This window comes from Hyperolius riggenbachi, chromosome 3, assembly GCF_040937935.1.
Source record: "Hyperolius riggenbachi isolate aHypRig1 chromosome 3, aHypRig1.pri, whole genome shotgun sequence".
Classification (NCBI taxonomy): Eukaryota; Metazoa; Chordata; class Amphibia; order Anura; family Hyperoliidae; genus Hyperolius; species Hyperolius riggenbachi.
Window position 1 is genome coordinate 56974230 of NC_090648.1, and position 26029 is coordinate 57000258.

General features: G+C 40.8%; 1 pseudogene; it reads left to right on the forward strand.

The window, feature by feature from the left end:
• Positions 1 to 26029, forward strand: part of LOC137562112 (zinc finger protein 850-like) — a 226278-nt pseudogene that overhangs the window by 90015 nt on the left and 110234 nt on the right.

The window sequence follows — 26029 nt, forward strand, 5'->3', positions numbered from 1 at the left end:
CAAGCTGAGAAGAGCAACATAGTCTATAGCAAAAAAAGCAGCATAGATCAGTGGGTCCAGGAGGCGGGACTTTCATTGCAGTGTCCAGTTGAATCACTATGAAAAAGAATAAAAACACCAGGAATTAGTGAAGCAGCATAAATAGGAAAAAGGACCAAAATCCCTTAGTCAGAAAAACTGTTAAAACCACCAATTTATACTTAAGCGGAGAGCACAACACTAAGTCAACGGAGAAAGGGGGTTAAATCAGCATCTTCATTCATCCCCTGTGGTGAAATGCTGTTGAGCTTGTACATCCAGTATAGCTCACACTGGAGAAGTTTTAATTCTATGTTTCCCCCCCTGTAGGGGAGATGCACCACCTCTATCACCCTGTATCTCAACTGAGTGACATTATGACCTGCTGTCATAAAATGTCTTGCAACAGGCGAGTCAGTGTCATCGCAGCGAATGTTGCGGCGGTGCTCACTGATTCTTGCACGTATCTCCCTTGTGGTCTGCCCCACATAGAGCTGACCACAAAGGCATAGAAGGCAGTATATCACATTTTTCGTAGAACAATTGGCAAAGCCATATAAAAAAATCCATGCTCCCGTACGCGGGTGAGGAAACGACTCACCCCGGTGCACATAACTACATTGGGCACAATGTCCACATGGGAACATTCCTCACAGTTTAGGTAAATCGGAAAGCCAATTACCTTGTGTGACGGGTGGAGAGCTTTTACTCCTAGCGTGAACCAATGAGTAGTGAAGATTCCTCGATCATCGGAATGCGCAGATCAGTTGTTCTCTAAAAATGTGAGAAAGGAAAGGGTCACTGCCCAAGACATGCCAGTGTTGTCTCACAATTCTTTGTGCCTGTAAAGAAAGCGGAGAATATGTCAAAACCATGGGGATGTGTGACTGTTCTCTCCTGGGATTGAACTGTAACAAAGAGGACCTATCATGGCTAGCTGCTTGTTACAAGGCCCTGTTAAGAGTGTCATGGTCATAAGGAATTGGCCATAGGGGAGCCCTTTCTTTAGTCTCTGGGTGTGGTAGCTTTTGGCAGACAAGTATGTGTTTCTATCTGTTGGTTTCCTATAAGGGGCAGTATTCAGTTTCCCCTCCCTCATCTGGACCAAGACATCCAAGAAATGGACCTCTGTGGTACTGTACTCCAGACTGAAAGTAATGCTCGGGAAACAATGGTCCAAGTCATCTTTGAAGGAAATTATACTCGCTTCAGAGCCTGTCCAGATAACGAAGATGTCATCCATGTACCTCAGCCAGCACAAAGACTGACTGAGGTAAATAGTATGGGAATAGACAAAAGTTGACTCAAAATACTCTATAAATAAATTAGCATAGCTGGGGCCACATTGCTCCCCATAGCTGTGCCTCGCTGTTGCTGATAAAACACATCTTCAAAGCAAAAATAGTTTCTGGTCAGAACCATGTTTAACAACTCCAGAAGGAAACTGGAGAGTTCAGGAGATAGCGACATATTCGTAAGTACATCACGGATCACTTTGATGCCATCAGAATGGGGAATGGAAGTGTAGAGGCTGGTGACATCCATAGTGCAGAGGAGAACAGGAGTGTGGAAAGAACCAAAGCCGAAAATTTTGGAAAGAAAATCAGTGGTGTCAAGCAAAAAAGACCACATCCCAGAGACCCTGGGCCTGAGCATATTCATGTATAAATACCGGTCTTCAAGTGACATTACATCTGAATATCTTTCTGCTGCACGCATAAACCACCCTGCGTGCGCAGATGTATCAGATGTTTGTGGGCCTTAAACTCAGATTACTGAATCTGCAAAAGAACCTCCAACAAAAAAGTTAAACCCAGGCCTCACTGTGTCACATATCAAAAAACTTTATTAGAGACTCACAGCAATCACAACCTGTATCAAAAGATTCAGATAAAAACACTAAAAACACTTAGAACTTGAGGGTTGACCTGACAGTCCCTGCGTCCCACGCACACTTCACATACATCCATTCATGCCATACATCCAATGAGAAAAATTGCATATATTCATGATCGACCACAGAGCTCTGGGTAGGCAAAAAACATTTTTCCAAAGTGTTCAAAAAAGTTTCCCCAACATCAGCAAGGCAGTCCAAAGCCTATTCTAATCTGTATCAGCTCAACCAGGCGTGCAGCTTTACAGCCCAGAATTGTATTAACTGTGCAAGCTTTCAACAGAACCTGTCCGTTGCATATATAGATCCAGCAACTCCTCAGATCAGTCACTTAAAGCCACGACAGTCCTTCACGCTCAAGTACACATGGCACAACAGCTTCCGCCAATGTAGGTTAAATGAGCAGTTCAGCAGATCAGCAAGCTGTTACAGCACTAGCATTAGCATTGGTTGCAATAGCAGGTTAAGCCAGCACATCAGAAGCTCTGTCTTGCTCAAAGAGGGTAATAAACCTTATATCGTACATCTCCCAGCAGATCTGTGATAGTCGTCTCATCAGCGTGCATGCACGTGGATTGTCTCACTTGTAGGCAGGATGATGTGCCATTTTCTGCTGGATCTTTCAACAAGGGTAATATAGAAAAGTATCCGCCACACCGGCAATTAACAGAGTCAAGTGTGCTAGGGCTCAGAATATGGATATATTAGAAGAGAAAAAGAAAGCCCTCATAACAAGCACCACTTGAAAAATACAAAATACTTTATTTCACAATTTAGATAAAGATATTAGAAGACATAATGAGATTCAACATGAATTAAAATCAATTAAAATATACGGCAAATACTGTTCCCTGTAACAGATCACTAATCAATGCATATAATAAGATATAAATCCAACATCTGAAAGATAGATCAAATTACACCTGATAGTTTAGAATCAAAAAATCAGCATGATGGGCATCTGTCATAGAGCCCACCAATACTTGAACCCGGGTTCAGTAATAAAGTGAAGGAAGGGGGGTATACCCCAAAGTGCAAAAACACTAGTGCAAACAATGTGCATTAATAAAGTGACAATGACATCTCAAACCAGTGAACCTGTAAATATTGGAGCAGCCTATGAACTAGGTGGTGTCCTCTCTCCTTCAAAGCGGGGTGACGCCCGCGGAACATGTGGGATAGTCCTGAGGGGTACCGACTCTTCCCTGCCTCCAGCATCTGACTCAACCACTCCTTACCTGGGGATAAGTATTTTTCTCCTTTTGCACAGTTTCTCTTCATTCCTCTTTGTATGCACCTAGTTCATAGGCTGCTCCAATATTTACAGGTTCACTGGTTTGAGATGTCATTGTCACTTTATTAATGCACATTGTTTGCACTAGTGTTTTTGCACTTTGGGGTATACCCACCTTCCTTCACTTTATTACTGAACCCGGGTTCAAGTATTGGTGGGCTCTATGACAGATGCCCATCATGCTGATTTTTTGATTCTAAACTATTATCAGGTGTAATTTGATCTATCTTTCAGATGTTGGATTTATATCTTATTATATGCATTGATTAGTGATCTGTTACAGGGAACAGTATTTGCCGTATATTTTAATTGATTTTAATTCATGTTGAATCTCATTATGTCTTCTAATATCTTTATCTAAATTGTGAAATAAAGTATTTTGTATTTTTCAAGCGGTGCTTGTTATGAGGGCTTTCTTTTTCTCTATTAATATTTTCTGCTGGATCAGCGCATCCATGCAGCGGCAGCAATGGCGGTGACAAAGGCTCTCAGAGCGACATGGGCTCGTAGCAGTGGGTGATGCCGGCCTCCTGTAGCTCCTCCCACCTGGGCCTGAGCACCTGGTCAAGAAAAATAGCAAGTGATTGGAAGATAGAACCAGTGCCTGCCACTATCGGTCTACCTGGGGGGTTAGCCATAGATTTGTGAATTTTGGGGAGAACATAAAACAGTGCGATAAGAGGAAATTGAGTCAAAAGAAAGTCGTGGATCTGTTGTGTAATGATGCCAACCTGGAGAGCCCGAGTGATCAGAGTGTCAACCTCTTTCTTAATGGTCGAAGTTGGATTACCTGGAAGTTTAAGATAAACATCAGTATCATGGAGTTGACGTAACACCTCTCTCCTATAGCTCACTCTATCCATGATCACGGTAGCTCCACCCTTGTCGGCCGGCTTTACCACCAGCTCAGGATCTGCAGATAATGATTGAAGTGCTTGTTGCTCTGTAGCTGAAAGATTGGTGTGAGATTGGTGGCTCGGCTGGCCGACAAGGTGGAGATCATGTTTGACCAAATTAATAAAAGTCTCAACTGCATGGGAGGTAGTGGGTGGAAGCCACTTACTTTTTGCATGGCACATTGTCAAAATGATCTCAGATGGGAAGGGACTTCTAGTAGGAGGTAGGATGGGAGGCTGATTCTTGTCCACTATTGAGGGGTTGGCTCGTTTTCCCCTCCTGGCTGGCAGCTCTGAGTAGCGCCCGCCGAAACCGGAAGTGATGTCATGATGCCACTGCGATGATGCAGTTTGGCAGTCTGATCTTATGCTTCTCCATTTGTATGCTGCATAACTCATTGTGATCATAGCTTTATGTAGATGCAGCTTGTGGGTTACTGTCACTGAGTGACCATTGTGCATTTGCTGTATACCTTTGTCTCAGTTGTGTATAACTTTATATGATGTATTTTGCACTACTTTCTTATCTTGAATACAGATTTTCCAATACAAATGTTTGAACATTATAAAGCCTGGTGTGCGAGTCGTTTTCTATGTTTATAGTATGTGTATTGCTTTTAAAGTCCAAAATGTTGCATATGTGCTATAGTTGCAACCCAAATGTTGCATATGTGCTATATTTGCAACCCAAATGTTGCATATGTGCTAGTGGATTATTCTGGGAGTGCAGACCTTCTTGTAACTAGAGTGCCTTACCACCCTTTACCACCACCACCACCACAACCTCCTGGCTCCTCTTGATTAACTATTATTAAGCTGCCTGGTTCACAATTTTTTTTACAGTTGAGGTACCACCAACACTACATGCCACGTACACGTGCCACGTGCAACGTACATGTGCCACATGCCACGTCCGGCATGCCCCTGGCACATGTTACACCTGCTGCTGCTGATGATGCATTGCCCTCCTGCTGCCTGTGCTGCTCCCACTGCCAGGTTGCCACAGGCCACTGCTGCTGTGCTGATATCACCTATATTTAACCCAAAACACAATTGCTGTGTAATGTTTTGGAGGTGTCTGGGATGAAAACTGTAATGTCCCAGTTGTGCGGTTGGACTTTGGACACAATGTGGGCTGCACGACCGCTGTCTGGAACCTAGTCCTGATGTTAATTTACAGCCATTTGTTGGGGGGGATTTTAAGTCCCCACATAATCAATTAGTATTTCCCTTTAAAAAAACATGATGTTACATGCCTCATTTACCCTAAAAAAACATTTTGGAAGCAATTTAAAGGTCACTTCCGGTTTTCTATCCGGACATCCGAATCCACCCGGATATCCCGGATAATGCGTTCGGATATATCCACGTGTACACGGATACCGCAAAGTTCGGATTTGGATATCCAATCCAGATATCTGGGTATCCGGATCCGGATCAATTCAGATTTTAAAAAGGGGTATCCGAGCACCCCTGCCTAGAACATCAAGAACCAGCACTTAGTTTTACTAATCTGGCTACGCTTTAAGACTCATTTTTTAACATATCATAACCATCACTCCTATCCCACAAGACAAGTATTGCATTTCCCTAGTGAGAGAGGAAATTGTTTCTCATATTCTCAGTTTGTATTCATTATTTGGATCACTTCTGAAATAGTCGGTGTTGTTTTGACATACTCTGCAAATTTGGTGATCCTAGCATGTATGGGACATTTGCTGTTAATTGCTTAATTCGGAGACAATTGACATTTAAAAACATAAATAAATAAAAAGCATTTACATAAAATACGTATTTGTTGTCGACTATTTTGCCATTGATTTCCCTCTGCCATGCCTTTGTCTGGGTTTTTGGACACGTTGTACAGCTTTTTTTAAAGGAATCCTGGTTGCAGAGATGCCCTGGAGGTCATAACTGCACTATCTAGGGAATAGGTTTATATCTCTGCAGGTGACAGTTATAGTGTGGCTATATAAACCCTTATTAGTCTTAACTGTTCCAGAAATGAAAATCTACTTGTTACCTTGCATGAGCAGTGCATAAATTAAATGCAGGGAGCTCTTTTCTTATTGCTGGCATTAGACACAGCTCTCCAGTAGAGAAAGGAGGAGGAACTTGTAGCTCTCAAAAGTTCCTTTATTCAGTTTGTATGCAGGTGTTTCTCCAAACAAGCTCAGGTGGAGCATGTATGTAAAGCAGACATTCACCACACACTGGGGAACTGTAGTGTCTCAATGGATCCTTAGTGAATGTAAATAAACAAGGCCTTTGTGTGTGATGGTGTAAAGCCCCATCTACACGATGGGACATTGCAGCGATCCGGCGGCTCGATTAGCCGCCGGATCGCCTCTTCCGCATGCCCGCCGCGTCCCCGCTCGCCGCGCGTGCGCCGGCATCAATACCCGCTCGATTCTCGCTCGTCCCCGCGCTGCGCCACTTATCTTCCGCTCGATTCCCTGCCATTGTCCCCTAGCGGGGAGCGAGCAGGGAATCGGCGGAAGCAAGATCCGTCCTGTCGGATCTTATCAATCGAGCCGCATCAGCGGCTCGATTGATAAGGAGCATCGCGCGCGGCCGCATCTACGCATGTAGATGCGGCTTAAAGCTCTCACTTGAAGTGAATTCTTATGCTGGGAATACACCATGCCCCAAATGCATTTTTTCTCCTAAGTTTTCTCCTAGGTGATATATTCAAACTTGTCAATAAAATTAATTTTACACCATATGCAAGCAAAAAAATACTCCAAATAATTTTGATAGTACTTTTTCACCTACATTTTGGTACTTTTTCCATTGCAAAGTGCTGAAAATTTATTCTAAATAGAAGATGAAAAATTATCTCCTAGGAGATAACTCAGGAGAAAAAGTTAATTACATAAGGGCCCATTAATTCTTTTGGCAGATAGATGGCTCGATAGATAATTTCTGACAGATTTTCCGATCAATTTTCTCATAGAAGTAAATGGAAATCGACTGGAAAATCAATTGACCAGTAAATCTGTTGAATAACTCATTGTGTATTCCAAGCATTAGGGCTTGTGTACACTTCCAATGCACGTTGCCTGTTGGAGATGAGCACCTGATCCCCTTGGGGAATATTGCCGAGCTGGGCTGCATAAACATGTGTCAGTTGTGCTATGAGGGTGGGTGGGCAATAAAGGGACGACAAGCAGTGCAATACATGACATTACACAATGGGAGATTATAACAAAAATATATTAATGATAAAATTTGTTACATAATTCAACAATACAGCTTAACCCTCCCCTGGTGGTACCTAAAGCTAACCACTCCCCTGGTGGTGCCGAACCCTAACCACCCCCCGGTGGTGCCTAACCTTAACCAACTCCCTGGAGGCGCCTAACCCTAACCATCCTCCCTGGAGGTGCCTAACCTTAACCAACTCCCTGGAGATGCCGAACCCTAACTACTCCCCTGGTGGTGCCGAACCCTAACCACCCCCCCGGAGGTGCCTAACACTAACCAACCCCCTGGAGGTGCCTAACCCTAAACATTCCCCTGGAGGTGCCTAACCCTAACCCCCGCCCTGGTGGTGTCTAACCCTAAACATTCCCCCTGTTGGTGCCGAACCCTAAACATTCCCTCTGCGGAAACACATAGTAATGATAATATGCTCGATAACGCAAAATCTGTACATACAAACAAGTAATATGACAAAAACTATAACATTTCAAGCTTCTAAAATGATTGATAAAATACTTCAAAAACTTTAATGTTTTAATGTTGTTAATGATATTTATCGGTCACCCTTTTCCTGCTTTTTTCGCTGCATTAACGATAATTGCATTAGAGTCCATGGCGGCACCCTTTTCCTCCACTAGCTGCAGGTGCCCTTTTTTCCTGCTACCTTTTCCCCTGGAGAAGTCGGACTATTTGCTTGATAGTCTGTGACACCTGTAAGGCTATTTGGAATCCACTCTGCCCTCTCTATCTCCCACTTCCAACCACAGAAACACGAGAGGCCATTGCTCAAGATTTTTGGACAAAAAGTTTAAGTTTCCAAAGTGCCTGGGAGCTATTCATGGTGAACATATTTGTATTGTATTATCATGTGCCCTGGCAGTGGAAATAGACATATCATTTACCGGAAATTTAGATATTTAGCTCTGCTGGCAGTTGCGGATGTCGACTATAAGTTTATTTATGTAGATATGTAATACTATGAGGGCAGCAGTGACTCCTACCTTTTTGGCCATTCCCCATTCTTTCAAGACACGGAAAACCAACAGCTCAACATTTCACCTACAAAAGCCTGGCATGGCACTCCTGGTCCAGATCATTATTTTACGTTTGTGACATATAAATACATCATAAGGCACTACTGCTCCTGTAACCTCACAGTGATGAAAATAGTGGTGTTTTTTTTTTTTAGAGATTTTTTTATTGAGTTTTTTTTTCAAAAAGAGGAAACATTAATCAAAACAATCCACTAGCAATGCAGTGACAACTTACATCAGACATCAAATGTGACAAAAGTTACAAATAGTTTCCATTAAGGAAGGTTCAAACACATAACATACAAGTAAACACTGTAAGCTATATCAGCATATGAGCAAGGTACAAATAAGTTCATTCAAGTTTGGAGGTCAGGGATCATGGCATTAATTTCGAGGTGTGGGATAACTGTATAAGATAATTCCAAGCACATATTTCATACCTTATCCAATTTAGTCAATTGAGCTCTAGATTGATATGTAAGTTTATAAAGGGGTAAGCTGGCATTTCCCACATTAATCCAATCACATAATGACCTCAATTCACTCAGCAGTTTAGACTAGTCTACTGATGGTTTTTAGGCTACTGATGGTTTGGTGTAAATCAGTTGCATCAAGAGGGAATTCACTAATATTTACCGAATGTTTTAGACCTGTTTTTAGACCTGGTCTAAAACATTTGGTAATTAGATCGGTAAAGCAGGGGAAATGATCAAAAGATGCAATTCACAAACAAATAGCTATGACTGACATCCTTCTCTTCTGATGAGCTCTCCTCTGGATACGATTAAACTCCTGCATAATTAATTCAAAAGGTTCCATTCTCATGTCTAAAATACATCACAGAATTACTTTACTGACAGAAATCAGCTGGTCTAATCTCTGTTAGAAAAAGTGGGCGTGGTTACTCCTTGTTTACCTTTGTGAACTGCATCTTTTGATCATTTCCCCTGCTTTACAGGCCTAATTACCGAATGTTTTAGAGCAGGTCTAAAAACAGGTCTAAAACATTCGGTAAATATTAGTGAATTCCCTCTTGATGCAACTGATTTACACCAAACCATCAGTAGCCTAAAAACCATCAGTAGACTAGTCTAAACTGCTGAGTGAATTGAGGTCATTATGTGATTGGATTAATGTGGGAAATGCCAGCTTACCCCAGCTTACCCCTTTATAAACAGGTCAAAAACATTACACCAAACCATCAGTAGACTAAAGACCCTCAGTAGACTAGTCTAAGCTGCTTAGTGAATTGAGGCCAATGTAGGGGTAGTGAACCCTGTTTCCATTTTGACTCTCTTGCATAGATTAGTATAATCCTAAGAAGCACCATTTTATACCATAGGCACTATCTCCCAGCATGCCTAGCATGCAGAATTTAAAGGGTACCCAAGGCGACATGTGACATGATGAGATAAACATGTGTATATACAGTGCAAAACATATTAATAACAAGGCTGTTTTCTTTTATTTTATTTTGCTGCCTGATGGCTAGTTCACAGAGCTCAGGTGCGTTCCAGAATGATTCTGCATGCCAACTTACTGCCAATACAATTCTATGAGGCTGTTCACAGATCTGCTTTGTAACGGATCATGTTATTCCGATTTTAGTGATTTATACCAAAGCCCCCATACATGCTTGAATCACCAAATTTGCAGGGTATGCTAAGGAGTACTCTGGGAACAAGAGGGAAAAAAAGATTTTTTTTTTCAAAAAGATCTTGTAGTTTTTGAGAATGTCGATTTTGAATACTTCAAAAGAAATTTTTTTTTTAAAGTCAGCAAAACAACATTTTGCAGCAGAATACAGAATGTCATTTCTCTGGGGCTTGCCATACTTAGTATAGCAAGTCCAGGGCTGGGAATAGGATCAACGTGCGTGGCCCTGTCTGTCATCAAGGTAAGGATCAATGCCTCTCCGTCAATTCATCGGGTATCGAGATGATATGGCACTGGATCATTTCTGAGGATAGTGTCATGCGAATAATGAAATGAAAGTTATGGTTAATTAAGATCATTAAAGGATTTTTTCATGGTTGCCTTTTTACTTTGCTTTAAGTCTTTGTGAAAATGTTCAGAGTGTGGGAAATATTTTGGCGATAAAGGAAACCTTGTCAAACATGAGAGAACTCAAACTGGTGAGAAACCATATTTGTGTACTGAATGTGGGAAATGTTTTGCACAGAAATCCCAACTTGTTACACAGGAGAGATCTCACACTACTGAGAAGCCCTTTTTATGTGCTGAGTGTGGGAAATGTTTTGCTCACAAATCAGAGCTTGTTTCACATGGCGGCTTTTACACTGGGAATACACCCTATTCATGTTCTGAGTGTGGGAAATTTCTTGGGCATAAAACACTGATGGTCCGACATGAAAAGTCTTACACTGATGAGAAGCACTATTCATGTGGTGAATGTGGGAAATGTTTTGTACATCAATTTTTGTCGCATATCAGAGGTGAGGGCCGGTTCACACTTGTTGCTAATGTATCCCTATGGGATCATTCTCACTGCAGTATTTGCGATTTGCATAAATCACAAATATGCTGCATGCAGTGCTTTGGGGGATGATTGCAATGTGATTCACATTCTGTTAAATGGCAATCACAACGCAAATTACAGCAAAACTGCCATGAAAAATAGCAATCGTGTTTGCAATCGCGATTTGTGTTCAGAGTGTGAACTAACCCTCACACACTGGTGAGAGGCCCTATTCATGTGCTGAGTGTGGGAAATGTTTTGGTCAGGAAGAAATCCTTATAATACATGAAAGATCTCACACTAGTGAGAAGCCCAATTCAAGTTCTGAGAGTGGGAAATGTTTTGGGAGCAAATCAAGCCTTGTCATGCATAAGAAGTCTAACACTGGTGAAAAGCCCTATTCATGTTCTGAGTGTGGGAAATGTTTTGCCCAGAAATCAGACCTTGTCACACATGAGAGATCACACACTGGTGAGAGGCCCTATCCATGAGCTGAGTGTGGGAAATGCTTTGTTTCAATTTGCATTCGGATTGTGAACTATCCCTCTCACACTGGTGAGAATCACTATTCAAGTGCTGAGTAGGGGAAATGATTTGCACAGAAATCAGTTCTTGTCACACATGAAAAGTCACGCACTGGTGAGAAGCCCTATTCATGCACTAAGTGTGGGTAATGTTTTGGTCATAAACAAAACCTTGTCATACATGAGAGATCTCACACTGGCGAGAAGCCCTGTTCATGGTCTGAGATTGGGAAATGATTGGGAGCAAATCAAACCTTGTCATGCATAAGAAATATCACAGTGGTGAAAAGCCCTATTCATGTTCTGAGTGTGGGAAATGTTTTGATCAGAAATCAGACCTTGTCACACCTGAGTGATCAAACACTGGTGAGAGGCCCTATCCATTAACTGAGTGTGGGAAATGCTGTACAAAACATTTCCCACACTAAGCACATGAAGGTGGTTGCTCACCAGTGTGAGTTCTCTCACGTTTGATAAGGTTTCCTTTATCACCAAAATATTTCCCACACTCATTTCCACAAAGACTTTAAATGAAATAAAAAGGTAACCACAAAAAAGTCCTTTAACCATTTCCGCCTTTTGGACATAGCTGCTACGTCCAAAAGGCTGCTACTATGCCACTGTGTGCTCCGTTAGCCCGGAGATCAATAAATGGGAACACAGTTCCCTTCATTGATCTAAGTTACCATTAGAGAGACCGATGGCTTCTTTCAGAAGCCGTGATCTTTCTAAAGGAAAAAAAAGTTTCCCGTCCTCCCTTCACATCCTCAATTCGATCAGAAGTGTTACAGCACCAATGGTCACAGTATGAAGTGCAGGGATCCACTCTGGAGCATCAAGTGTCAACAGTAATTCCTCAAGATCCGCACCATCAAAAGTCCGTCTTTATTTAAGGTATCAAAATCATAAAAGCATCGTAAAACAGCATGGAAATATGGCAGATGACGCACAGGCGTTTCGGACCATCACAGTCCTTTCTCAAATCATCATAGACCCACACGGTGTGGATGGTGTGGATCTTGAGGAATTACTCCCTTCACATCCTGTAAGCGAGAGTGCTTGCTTACAGGGCTAAAAACAAACATTTTGACTGTGGCCATCTTGTGGACAAATAGTAAAACTACATCTACATACATTTTTTTTAAATAAATACAATTTATTACATTTAAAATTAACTGTTCACCCTCCACACTCCAAAAAATGCATACATATTTTTTTTAATAAAAATGCAATTAAAAAAAATAGTTATCTAATGGTCTGAACTTTTTTAATATGCATGTGAAGAGGGTATATTACTATTATTTTTTAAATTATAAGCTTGTAAATAGTGAAATATTGGTGCCATACATTGTAATAGGGACAAATGTTAAATGGTGTAATAACCGAAACAAATGGGCAAATAAAATATGTGGATTTTAACTATGGTAACATGTATTATTTTAAAGCTAAAATGGATGAAAACTGAGAAATAATTATTTTTTTCATTTTTTTCTTAATATTCCCTTTAAAATGCATTTAGAAAAAATAATTCTTAGCAAAATGTACCACCCAAAGAAAGCCTAATTAGTAGCGGAAAAACAAGAAATAGATCAATTGATTGTGATAATAATTAGTGATAAAGTTATTGGCGAATGAATGGGAGGTGAAAATTGCTTGGATGCATAAGGTGAAAAACAACTGAATGCTGAAGTGGTTAATGATCTTAATTAACCATAAATACTTACCTTTCATTATTCGCATGACAGTATCCTCAGAAATGATCCAGTGCCATATCCTCTCAATACCCGATGAATGACGGAGAATCCCTGCCCTGATGATGGATGGACAGTACCACACACACTGATCCCATTCCCAGCCCTGGACTTGCTATACTAAGTATGGCAAGCCCCAGAGCAATGACATTCTGAGTTATGCTGCAGAATGTCACTTTGCTGAAAAAACGTGTTAAAAAACATTTTTTTCTTTGAAATATTCAAAATCAATATCCTCAAAAACTACAAGGTCTTTTTGAAAGATGTTTTTTCCCTTTTGTTGTAACACAGTTCTCCTTAACATACCCTGCAAATTTGGTTTTGGTAATTCTAGAATGTTTGTGGGCTTTACTATTAAGCACTACAATTGGACACCTTTGACTTCATTGTTAAATATGAATGCAAACTTTTACCATGAAAATTTGCTGTAAAATGCAAACAGTCATTATTCGCCAGAAACTGTTCATCTGGCAAACGTTTCTGCCATCCCTATGTGTATGTTGTCCCTGTGTTTGCATAAGTTTCCCCAGTTGCAGTACTCCAGTTTCCTCCCACATCTCACATACATACACAAATAGGTTGAGAGGCCTTTGCTGCCTTTCACAATAATTGGAGCATTGTAAAATGACCGACATACTGAGAATAGAGATGGGCCGAACGGTTCGCCGGCGAACGGTTCCACGCGAACTTTGGTGGTTCGCGTTCGCGTCCCGCAGGCGAACGTTTGCGGAAGTTCGGTTCGCCCCATAATGCACCTTGAGGGTCAACTTTGACCCTCTACATCACAGTCAGCAGGGCCAGTGTAGCCAATTAGGCTACACTAGCCCCTGGAGCCACTCCCCCCCTACTAAAGGGCAGGCAGCGGCGACCATTACGGTCACTCGTGTGCCTGCATTAGTTAGAGTAGGGTGAGCTGCTGCACACTCTCTCATAGGGAAAGATTAGTTAGGCTTAGCTTGTCCCTGGCTGCATACCTGTTCTGTGAACCCACCACTGCATACCTGTTCTGTGAACCCACCACTGCATACCTGTTCTGTGAACCCACCACTGCATACCTGTTCTGTGAACCCACCATTGCATACCTGTTCTGTGAACCCACCACTGCATACCTGTACTGTGAACCCACCACTGCATACCTGTTCTGTGAACCCACCACTGCATACCTGTACTGTTCAGTGACCCCGCCACTGCATACCTGTTCTGTTCAGTGAACCCGCCACTGTATACCTGTTCTGTTCAGTGAACCCGCCACTGTATACCTGTTCAGTTCAGTGAATCCGCCACTGCATACCTGTACTGTGAACCCACCACTGCATACCTGTTCTGTGAACCCACCACTGCATACCTGTACTGTGAACCCACCACTGCATACCTGTTCTGTGAACCCACCACTGCATACCTGTACTGTTCAGTGACCCCGCCACTGCATACCTGTTCTGTTCAGTGAACCCGCCACTGCATACCTGTTCTGTTCAGTGAACAGTTTGGTGTGTCAGTGTGAAGCAGTACCTTAATTACACTACCTGAATGATGTATACACATGCAAGATGTTTTAAAGCACTTTAGGCCTGTCATTTAGCATTCAATATGATTTCTGCCCTTAAAACGCTGCTTTGCGTCAAATCCAGATTTTTTCCCGGGACTTTTGGCATGTATCCCACTCCGCCATGCCCCCCTCCAGGTGTTAGACCCCTTGAAACATCTTTTCCATCAGTTTTGTGGCCAACATAATTTTTTTTTTTTTTCAAAGTTCGCATCCCCATTGAAGTCTATTGCGGTTCGCGAACTTTAACGCGAACCGAACCTTCCGCGAAAGTTCGCGAACCCGGTTCGCGAACCTAAAATCGGAGGTTCGGCCCATCTCTAGCTGAGAATACACCATGAGTTTTTTCAGCAGATTGATGGCTGGATAGATAATTTTCAACAGGTTTGATCTGATTTTGATCGTTTTTCTGATCTATTTTCTCATAGAAGTGAATTGAAATCGATCAGGAAAAATGATCGGAAAATCAATCGGAAAAACTATCAGAAAATTGATTGGAAAGTAAATCCGCCAAAAAAAACCCTCATTGCGTATTCCCAGCATTAGTTTATCTACCATGGTTATGTAAACACTCATAAGCAGCACACATTAAAGCACCTCATACCTCCACCAAGGTTGGGTTGAGGGTAAATGGGCATGGTCCTCACCACTCCCCTTCTGCCTCCTACTCCATTTCTGCCACTCTCCCAGCAAGTCCACACAGAAAGGAGAATGTGCTTAAGACAGGCCACTAGGAACCCCTCAAACATCCACCTTGCCAAGCAGTTCTGAAAGCAGTGGCAGATCTAGAGGGGTGCAGGCATAGCTAGTGCCATGGGTGACAGTGCACCATGGGCGCCATGCCTGCCCCCATGCTGCCCACCACCTCTGCATCTTGTGCCGCCCGTTCCAGAGGCCTCCGGTCCCACGCGCCCCCCTCCCATGGGGGCCATGCTGCCGGCCACCTCCGCAATCCGCATCTCGATGCCTCTGGTCTCCCGTGCCCCCGCCTGCTGTTTCTCTGTCCCTGCTATCAGACTTTAGATTAGCAGCAAGAGGAGAGACAGAGTATGCACACTGTCCACCCATCGCGTCCCATGCGGAAGTGAAATCATCAGTCACTTCCTGCATTTGAAGCGCATTGGGCAAGAAGTGTGCGCCCTCTCTGTCTCTCTTCTTGCCGCTAATCTAAAGTCTGATAGCAAGGACAGAGAAACAGAGGCAGGCGGAAGCACAGGAGACCGGAGGCATCGAGTACCAGGAGACGCAAGATGCAGAGGTGACGACATGGGGGATGCGGTAATGCTGGGGGGGGCGCAAACTCAGTGTTTGCCGTGGGCGCTATACAGCCTTGATACGCCTCTGATACACCTCTGGATGAAAGTGCTTCCCTGCAACTGCTTTCCTTCAGGGACAGAAGACCCACTGCCCAAGACGCCCTTTGATCACTCCACCACACAAGTAATCTGTTGGAATTTAATTTTTTTTAACAAAAATATCTGGATATTTATACTAATTGATATACACATATATTTTTAACAATTACAATAATAGTTCCCCTGGTGATAGCTGGCACCAAAGCCACACTGCAATTGTTCTTGCTCCCCCCCCCTCCCCACACACACACACACACACACTGCAACTCAGGTCCTCAATCCTTGGGCCTAATATTTCCAACACTTCTAGACAGCTTTATGGATGGAATTATTTCATGATATCATCCAGTGATGACGCCTGCTAGCAATGCGGTACCCTGCTGTTTTATCTGCCCAGCCTACAGCTGGTGCTCTGAGCTGTCATTTAGCATTGCCGTCTCATTCTCAGGTCCCAATTCCATGGCCTTATGTTTTCACTGTTTTATGTCAGCTTTTTGACAGGCATGCATATCATCAACAAGCTGCAAAGTAGCAACAAATCTATTTGTTCTGTACATCACGTTATTTTCCATTTTCTAAATGTTTTTTTTTCTAGAAAAATCATGCTTCAAGTATACCATCTGCATCTTGTAGTTTGTATGTTTCAGCTCGTGTTTGTGTGAATGTCTTCTGGGTAGTCCACTTTGCTCCTAGTCCCACATCCCATAAACAGGTTCATCGACCCCTTTTAACTGGCTACAAATTCTGCTATTTTACCACATTTAGGCCTCTTTCACACCAAGATCTTGCGTTTTAGGGGACGTTAAGATGGCAAAACGTGCCCCTAACACAACGCATGGTGGTGTTAAGTTGGACGTCAGATTTAGCCACGTTATGCAGTTCCTGGTGCGCTGTTTTCGTTCTATCTATACTGATTGAACAGCTGCTCCAGGATAGTGATGGGAAGTCCGGATCTTTTCAAGATGATTTGAATCGGATCATTGAAAAGATCCTGGTCTTTGAACCAAATAATTTGAATTATTTTACTAGGGAAGCAGACTGGGGGTGAAATGACTAGCAGGACACAACTTTCCTTGCACTGTACATTCTGTATGTTCTTGTTTCTTCCAGACAGACATCCACTGTGAACTGAATCTTTCATTGTGATGACCCGGATGATTCGACTCACAAAAAAGATCTGGATCAAATGAAGGATTCATTCATGATCCGGACAACACTATGAGTCCAGGTTACGTCACCACAGTGCAGTGAATATTAATTAGCCATGTGGCTAGTCACTGAGCCAGTGCAAGCAGTTTAACACAGCTAAAGCCCAGTATAACGCACAGCATGCTGCACTTTCATTCAACGTGTAGCATTACAATGTAACGCAACGTGGGCACTCTGAACAGCACATTGATTTTTCATTACTGTGAGTTGGGCTGCGTTACAGGCTGCTGTAACCTGGGATTTTAACGTCCCACTGTGAAAGCAGCCTTAAAAAAACAACATTTTTTTTCTAGTTCCGCTTTCAATTTTATTTTCTCAAAAACTACAAGGTCTTTTTGATTTTTTTACTGTTCCTTTTTTCCAACTGCTCTCTCTAACTTACTTAGCAAATTTGATGGTTCTAGCATATATGAGGGCTTTGCTAATAACCTCTAATTTTGTGTGCAAAAATACAGAGGCGCCAGTAGGATAAAACAAGGTAAAAGGTTTAAAACGGTTTAGGTGGCGGTGGTGGACCGTCCACACACAAACAGACCAAAAAGCTGTTGATTGTAGAAAAAACAGTTTATTCACATACTCCTATATAAAAGTGCAACGCGTTTCACGGGCAAACATCCCGCTTCATCAGGCAATGAACAATCGGAGTATCTCACTAGAAATGACAGAAATGTAAAGCATATCAGGGAGCTGTATATAAATATAAGGTGTCGCATGAGTAAGGTAGCATGAGAAACTTTTTATTTTGGTGCATAGTATATGGACTACTAAAATGGTATGTGTGGGGTAAATAGTATGGGGGGGCAGAATGTATGTGAGGGGTTGTGGATGTTGAGGACAAGGTGATGGATTGGTATAAAGAGATGATGAGTGCAGTACGATGGTACAAGCGACAGGCGGGGGGGAGTCCAAGTTGCTAAACTAGGGGCAAGATTGTGTAGAGGTGTGCCTGGTGAATAGTTGGCAGTGGTGAATCTCGAATTATTGAGAAAGACTGGTGCAGATTGTAATAGGAACAGTTTAGGAGGAGTGGGGGCAAAAAGGGGTATTTTTCACAGTTAGTGCTGGCTAGAGTGAACACCAGGTAATGAAAAGCACATGATATAAATTCTAACAATCAATAGTTAAGGAGGAGTGAGGGCAAAAGCGGAATATAAATGAGGGCAAAAGCGGAATATAAATGATGGTCGCACTTACCAGCTCTGCGTCCAATGATAGCTTGGCACCTCTGTGCTGTGGTGTCTGCATGTGGGGTTTATATATGGAGACTGATTGGATAATAAGTTAGTTTGATTGCAGGGTCAGGAGCGAGGGAGGGAAGGTGGGGCATGTATAGCGAGCTGATCCGCCACCAATCGGCGTGTGTCGTGGGCGGGATTTGGTTAATGGAAAGGATTGAAGGCGAATGGGATAGCAGAATGTACGAGAGGGCCGGGTATGCGGGCGGGTTGGAGAGCGGCATGACGCGGCATGACGCGGACGTCACGCCATGCGGATGGGCGGCGTGACGCGTACGTATCGCCGCATAGGGAACTGCGCATGTGTACTTGTGAGCTTATGGCTCTTGTTGGTTGTGAAAAGCAAGTGGGGCCTGGGTGATGAAGTGCGCATGCGGGAGGGTGCGGGGAATGATAGCGCCGCCATATTAGTTGTGGGAAAATACGGCCAACAGGTATATTTCATCAGGTATTTTCCAGCATAATTCAACAATACAATCAATAATTACAACGATATCTACAGTAAATTTGTTGCAAAATCGGGTTAAAAAAACAGATGGTACATATGGTTGTTAATAGGGTAACTGTAGATGCCAGGGATATATTATCGTCCACTGGTGGTGTGAATGTGGATTTTACAAACTGCCGAGTGATTTGTACACAGATTGTTATGTAGGACACATAAATGCATCTATTATAAACATAAAAAAAGAGTAAAAACATATTATGTATATATATAAAAAAATGTTAGGTATATATATAAAACATAAAATACAGCACTTGTTTTACAAAAACAAAAATTCCTAACAGATGAAAATGGTCCAAAATCAACAAGATAAAAAAGGTAGACAAGGAATATATCTTTTTCTTTAGATACCTATGTACAATATATAAAACGTTAAAAAAGAGAGCGTTGCACTTTTATATAGGAGTATGTGAATAAACTGTTTTTTTTACAATCAACAGCTTTTTGGTCTGTTTGTGTGTGGACGGTCCACCACCGCCACCTAAACCGTTTTAAACCTTTTACCTTGTTTTATCCTACTGGCGCCTCTGTATTTTTGCACATAAATGTATCCACCCTTGGTGGAAGGGTGACATACCCTCCTTTCTTCTGTCTACAGAGAGCGACATCTTAGTCCTGAGTGGGGACAGGCCTAATCTCACCACCTGCATATACAGTGGTTGCCTTAGAGCAACCCAGGTTTGTAAGTATAATACTTACGATTTATATTTCCTCTATTTTTTACATAATATACTACACTATATTGGGCTCTCGGTCTACATTCCTAACCTCTAATTTTGGTCCCTGATTTTAAAGCAATTCACAAAAAATGTTGCCAAAAGATTGTGGATCCATGAGGTCTGAGGAAAGTTAGCTATTAAACATCTGTATTTTTACTTATTTTCCACACCTGGACCGATCAGTTGATTGGTGTTAAACTTTGTAACGTCTCCAGCCTGCCACTTTCCGTTACAACATAGTATGCAAATAAAGAAAAATAAAAACATCAATCAAGCTGAAACAATAAGTGTCCTCAATATATGGATCCAAACTCGAACACTTTGGGTTTTTCAACAAAAGTTTCAACTAAAAATACAGAGCAATTCTTAACAAAAGATGAGTCTCCCTTTAAGTGTCTATTGTATATTTTTTATTGATGCAGATCACAGATGAGTGCATCATTCAGTACTACAGAGTCTGTAAACACAATGATGTGTATTCTTTTGTCACAAGGGGGTGGATTTATCAAAGCATTTCCGATAGTTTTTTTTTTCTTTTTAAACAATTCTAATCAGCAGGGGGGCAGTTCTGTATGATAATAAGAAGATTCCTAAATCCTACTTAACAGTGGCAGTTTAGCAGGAATTTCTAGAACTGCACTACAGTTAAGAACAGTGCAAATCCATCCCTAAACTGCCACAGATTAAGAAGTGCTTAATAGCACATCTACAGCTTGTGCAGCAATGTAAACTTGACATGATTTGTGAATTGCTCCTCCTCCCTGCTGCCAGGTGTCCTGTGAAGCTGTTCTGTGTTTAACCATTCCAGTGCTGGGCATTGATGCAATACAGCAGATGTATTGGTTACCTCAGCAACAGCAATCTCTCTCACACACTACACTGTCTAAGAAACCTTCCTAACTCCTCCTATTTTACCCCAGTTTAAGAAGGAAACTACACTATCTAGTGATTTCTTAGATGTCTGATACATTTCTGCATGGATTTCTAAAAACCTACCAATATTTTTTCTCAGACACTCTTAATCAATGTCCCCTGTGGACCTTTAATCTAATTTGCATTGTTTGTTTGAGGTAGGTGAGGATCTACAACATAGAAATGCAATTGATTTCAGGTATTTCCCACAGAGTGTGGTTTTCCTCTCAGCCTATTTATCTCAATTTATGCTAAATGCTACCGTGAGTTGTTGCAAGTCTCTGTTTTATAAAAAATAAATAAATTCCCAAATCAGCAGACATTCTGCACACATAGTTACATGAAGACTGGCAGCAGAGTTTAACAATCAAATTTTTTTACACTATACTGCCAAAAAAAGTGCCTGAAAAAAGTGTACAGTTGAATGTTCCAGTAGTTAAATCTAGTTTTTTTAAGACTTGTATGATTTACTATTTTGGATCTTAATTCATTATAACAAAAAAGAGCAGTTTAATAGCCTGATAAGTTATCTAACTACTTCATAATGACACTTCATATAGTACTATGGAGTAAAAACGGATTCAAATGCAGGAATAACCTTAAAATAAAAGCTGCATGGATATTCCAGGCAATACAACATGCATTGTATATCACTTGCATTTGTAGTTATATCCACATCAGTCTGGTTCTTACCATCCAGTGTCCCATCAGCAGCAATTCTCTTCTAAGATGAATGTATGAGAACTAATAACTGTATTTTATATTTCATTTAGAAAGTGAATAAAAACAAAGATACCATTTAAGATACACATATTCATGTAAGATTCTTAGTAAGATAATATGTTGGGGAAAGTGATTTTCCAAATCTGTAAATTTAGTACTAAACATATTAATCCACACGTGGAGAACAGAGAAACTGCCCATCCTCTACAGGCCTATGCATTGTCATTACATCTATTGTTATGCTAGTGAAGAATCTCCAGCTTGGATCAGCTCCATTCATTTGCCTTTAGTTTTTTTGTGGAATGCTAATGAAGTTATCACCTGTCTGGGGGGTTGGGTTGATATAAAGTGGTCTAGAAACTGTCTTTCAATACTACTGTAAATAAATCCTTTGTTGATAACAATGAACCCTTTTTAGCCAATCAAAATCCACCTCCTACTAGTGAATGGAGGAGATGTGACTATAAGATGGGCCAAACATCAGTCACTCGGGTAGAAAGATCACAGAGAGACAACAGGAAATAGGAGTCCAATACTACGTCCTGCAAGGTAACTATGTCCTTTTCTGATTTCCTCAGCTGCAATCTTGTTCTAATTGCATTTTGTTCTCTTTTTGTTGTGGTGTTTTTATTTCTTTAATGTTTTTAAAGGAAACATAAGTTATATTTATGAGTTTTATATTAGGTACTTTAGGGTAGGGAGGAGGTGCTCTAAAAGAATGTTAAAATGTTAAAACAGTTTAAAAGAAAGAGATAAACTTACCTCAAATGAGGGACACCAATCAGTGAAATAGAAGTTTATTCATGCACATGGCCCGCTAGATGATCCATTTCCCATTTGTTGTCCTGAATATTAATGTCAATAAAAAAGTGTCTGCAGACAAGTCTGCAAGGCTGGGACAGATGCTCCTACTCTCTACCGACTTGTTTCCATACACTTTCTATTGACCTTAGAAATAGGGAAGACATCACTGAAACAGTGAAGATAGTATGTCTGTCAGGTATATAAATACATCTCTGTATTTTACTGATTAGCATCAGTCTGTCATTAAAAATAACTAGATAAATACCTTTTTTTGTTACTGTTTTTAAACCTTTTATCATCCTTTTCTGTTGCCTTCTGCTTACCCTAAGAAATACCACCCCAGTAGTGAATTTATCTTTAGGAGGTCATTTGACTTACCTGAAAGTGCTTGTTTTTTTGGGGCCTCTAGCCTGATTTTGTGAGTACCCCACTTTTTTGATACCTTTGTTTCATATTGACTTGTGCACTACACTACATAGCAGGTCCAGACCTCTCTCTCTATATATACCTTTTTCTTTCACTTGCTTCTGGATGATTTTAGGACACCAGACACCCACAATTGATATTAGACAGAACAAGTCATCCTTAGATGTGTGACACGTCTGTGTATGTGTGTGTGCGTGCGTGTGTGTGTGTGTGTGTGTGTGTGTGTGTGTGTGTGTGTGTGTGTCAAATGTGCTAATATTATACTGTAGAAAAGAGAACCTACAATGAAATAAGTATTTAAGCTGCCACTGTAAGGTCTGGGCTACACCTGAGAGCTTTATTGCTTCAGCTCAAGAGATTTTAAATTTGTGCACTCACTTGCTGTTTTATTAGACCACATTTATGAAAAACTGTAACATTTTATATACATGTGCGCACATACAAAGTTAGTTTGGTTGGAAAAAAAAGACATCTGTCCATCAAGTTCAATCAGAAAAAAAAAATCACTGAACTTGCACATATCTCTTGCACAGTGCTGCATAATATGTTGGCGCTTTATAAATACAATAAATAATAAATAAATATCCCAGTTGATCCAGGAGACGGTAAAAACCTGTACAAGCTTGGACCAATTAACCTTACAATGGAAAAATTCCTTCCTGACAACATGTAAGGTCTACACTTGAACAGGATTCCCTTATAGTATGTATTCTCAGGAGAATAAAAGGATGTAGAGAATAAGAGGTAATATTGTGTCTTGCCACTGGTGCTGCTCCAGGAGTAGGCTATGTGAAAACAAAAAAGGCAGATCTATCTGCCTTGACAGCTTACTCATTAGTGCCTATTATTAGACAGATCTGAACCTCAGCATCCTCTAGGTCCCCTCCCATTCTCCCGCTGTATACATACTGTAAGCATTTATTATTGTTTTTTTTTTTATTATCATTTATTTAGTGCCAACATCTTTTATAGCACTGTATATGTGCACTGTACATGCGCTCAAAGAATACACTTACAATCTAGTGAACCTAAGCCACATATACACAAAGTGTTGTTTCCTGTATATAGATTTGTAATGTATCCACTAATGTGAAATATGTTGGAGCTTTCCAAATATACCATGACTATAATGAAAACGTTAGTCATCTTTCTATTTAGCTTCCTTATCTTTACAATGTTAGAATTGATTTTTTCTCTGGAAAGGAATTGTCAGTGTGTCTTTTATGTCTGTTGTGTTGTTGATTTTAGGCTAAATTGTTCCTTTAGGCTAGGTTTACAGAAGCCATTAGAATAACACACACGTAATAATGCATTATAATGAGTGTGAACTGCAATGGAGACTGGCAATAGACTATAACACAAAGCCTGCATGCAGCAAGTTAGAATAATGTGATCAATCACAATGCAGTACTGTGAACAGTCCCATGGAACTGTATGGGTAGGGATGGTGGGCAATGCCCATTTCTGATTCTGCAAAAATGCTGCTTTCCACCAATGCCAATTTCTGATTTCCTTTTTTCCAAATTCAAATGTTCCGTTTTTTTATTTATTTTTTTCCAATTTCTCATTTTCCATTTTTCAATTTCCTTTTTTTTCCAATTTTTCATTTTCCATTTTTCCAATTTTTGAGTTTTGCTTCTGAGTTCTGTGATTGGACTAAAATGACTTAGTTGCGGTAAATCGGAATTACGTTTTTCAATTTCTGATAAAAAATTACGATTACCAATCGGAAATGGTGAATTCTTATGCAACACAACTAAGCATTGTGGACAGGGCCTCAATGCACACATCTAAATCATGTTTTGTTTTTACTGTGTAAAAGTCATCCTATTATGAGATCATATTGTATCTGTTCATGTGTTCAGGCTGTGAAGACTTTTCTTTATAACTTAAAGGACAACTGAAGTGAGAGGGATATGGAGGCTGCCATATTTATTTCCATCTAAGCAATGCCAGTTTCCAGGCCCTCCTGCTGATCCTATGCCTCTAATACTATTAGCCATAGCCCCTGAACAAGCATGCAGCAGATCAGGTGTTTCTGACATTAATGTCAGATCTGACAAGACTAGCTGCATGCTTGTTTCTGGTGTTATTCAAATACTACTGCAGAGAAATAGACCAGCAGGGCTGCCAGGCAACTGGTATTGGTTAAAAGGAACTAAATATGGCAGCCTCCGTATACCTCTTACTTCAGTTCCCCTTTAACGTGAATCTGAAGTGTAAAATAAAACAAAAAATAGATAGTTATCTAAGGAGAGGGAAGGCTCTGGGTTCTATAGAGCCTTCCTCTTCTCTTCCCAGTGTCCTTGGTCTCCTGCACGCTCCTCCGTTTGTAAAATATATATATATATATATATATATATGTATATATATATATATATATATATATATATATATATATATATATATATATATATATATATATATATATATATATATATTACAGGCAAAGTATGAAATCAGTGCCTGAAGTGATTAGGCAAGGTACGAAATGTCTGTTTCATTACGTACTTTGCCTAGGCATTCTATAGAATGCCTGAAATCGTTCAAACAAAGTGTAGAATACCCGGTTCTGTATAGAATGCCTGCTTTTTTCACACTTTGACTGTAACAGCTGCATATCTATGCTGTCAGTGAGGTTAGTGATGATGGGTGCATGCATGCTGATATTTACTGTTTGTGGAAATTGCTGCTGTGAAGGAGCCTTTAGGTGCTGCCAGGGGGAGCCCATGAGCTGGAAAGAGGAGAGAAAAGTTGGACATGTGCAGGGGAAATTGGCAGTTGGGTTTTGGCAGTTGAGGCACGGAACACACTTGTCTTTCAGTTTTCTGCGCACGTTTTTCTGCATACTTTTTCTGCACACCAAGTTTGTTTCTATGCAGGAAAACATGCACGTTTTTTCATAGCAGCTGATGTAATTGATAGAGAAAACTGACAAAATGTGCGGAGTCATCATGCAGAATGTCAGTTTTTTTTTCTGCGCGCGAACAACATATTAAGTGTGAACTAGCCCATTGATTAACATGAGTTCTCAGTTTTTCTGTGCAGAAAACGCGCACGAAAACAGTCAAGTGTGTTCTCTGCCTCAAGGCTAGTGAGGGGGAGGGGCCTGAAAAGCCATGATGCAGCAAAAAATAAATTTAGAGTCATGATACAATGCTCTACTGCAGCAAGAAATAAGCATGATTTTTGTGAGAAAATAGAGGCAGAGACTAAAGAAGAGACCAGCCATTGGTGAGGCTGACAAAGCAAAGCAGAGGCACAGACAAGAGAGCACCACTGAAAAACTAAAGTAAGGAAGAGAAAGAGAGCTGCAGACATAACAGGAGAGGAGAGAGACAAAGTACATAACAAAAACAGACGTTTCGTACTTTGCCTAAAATGGTCAGGCATTCTATAGAATGTATCATATATATATATATATATATATATATATATATATATATATATATATATATATATATATATATATATATATATATATATATATATATATATAAATAA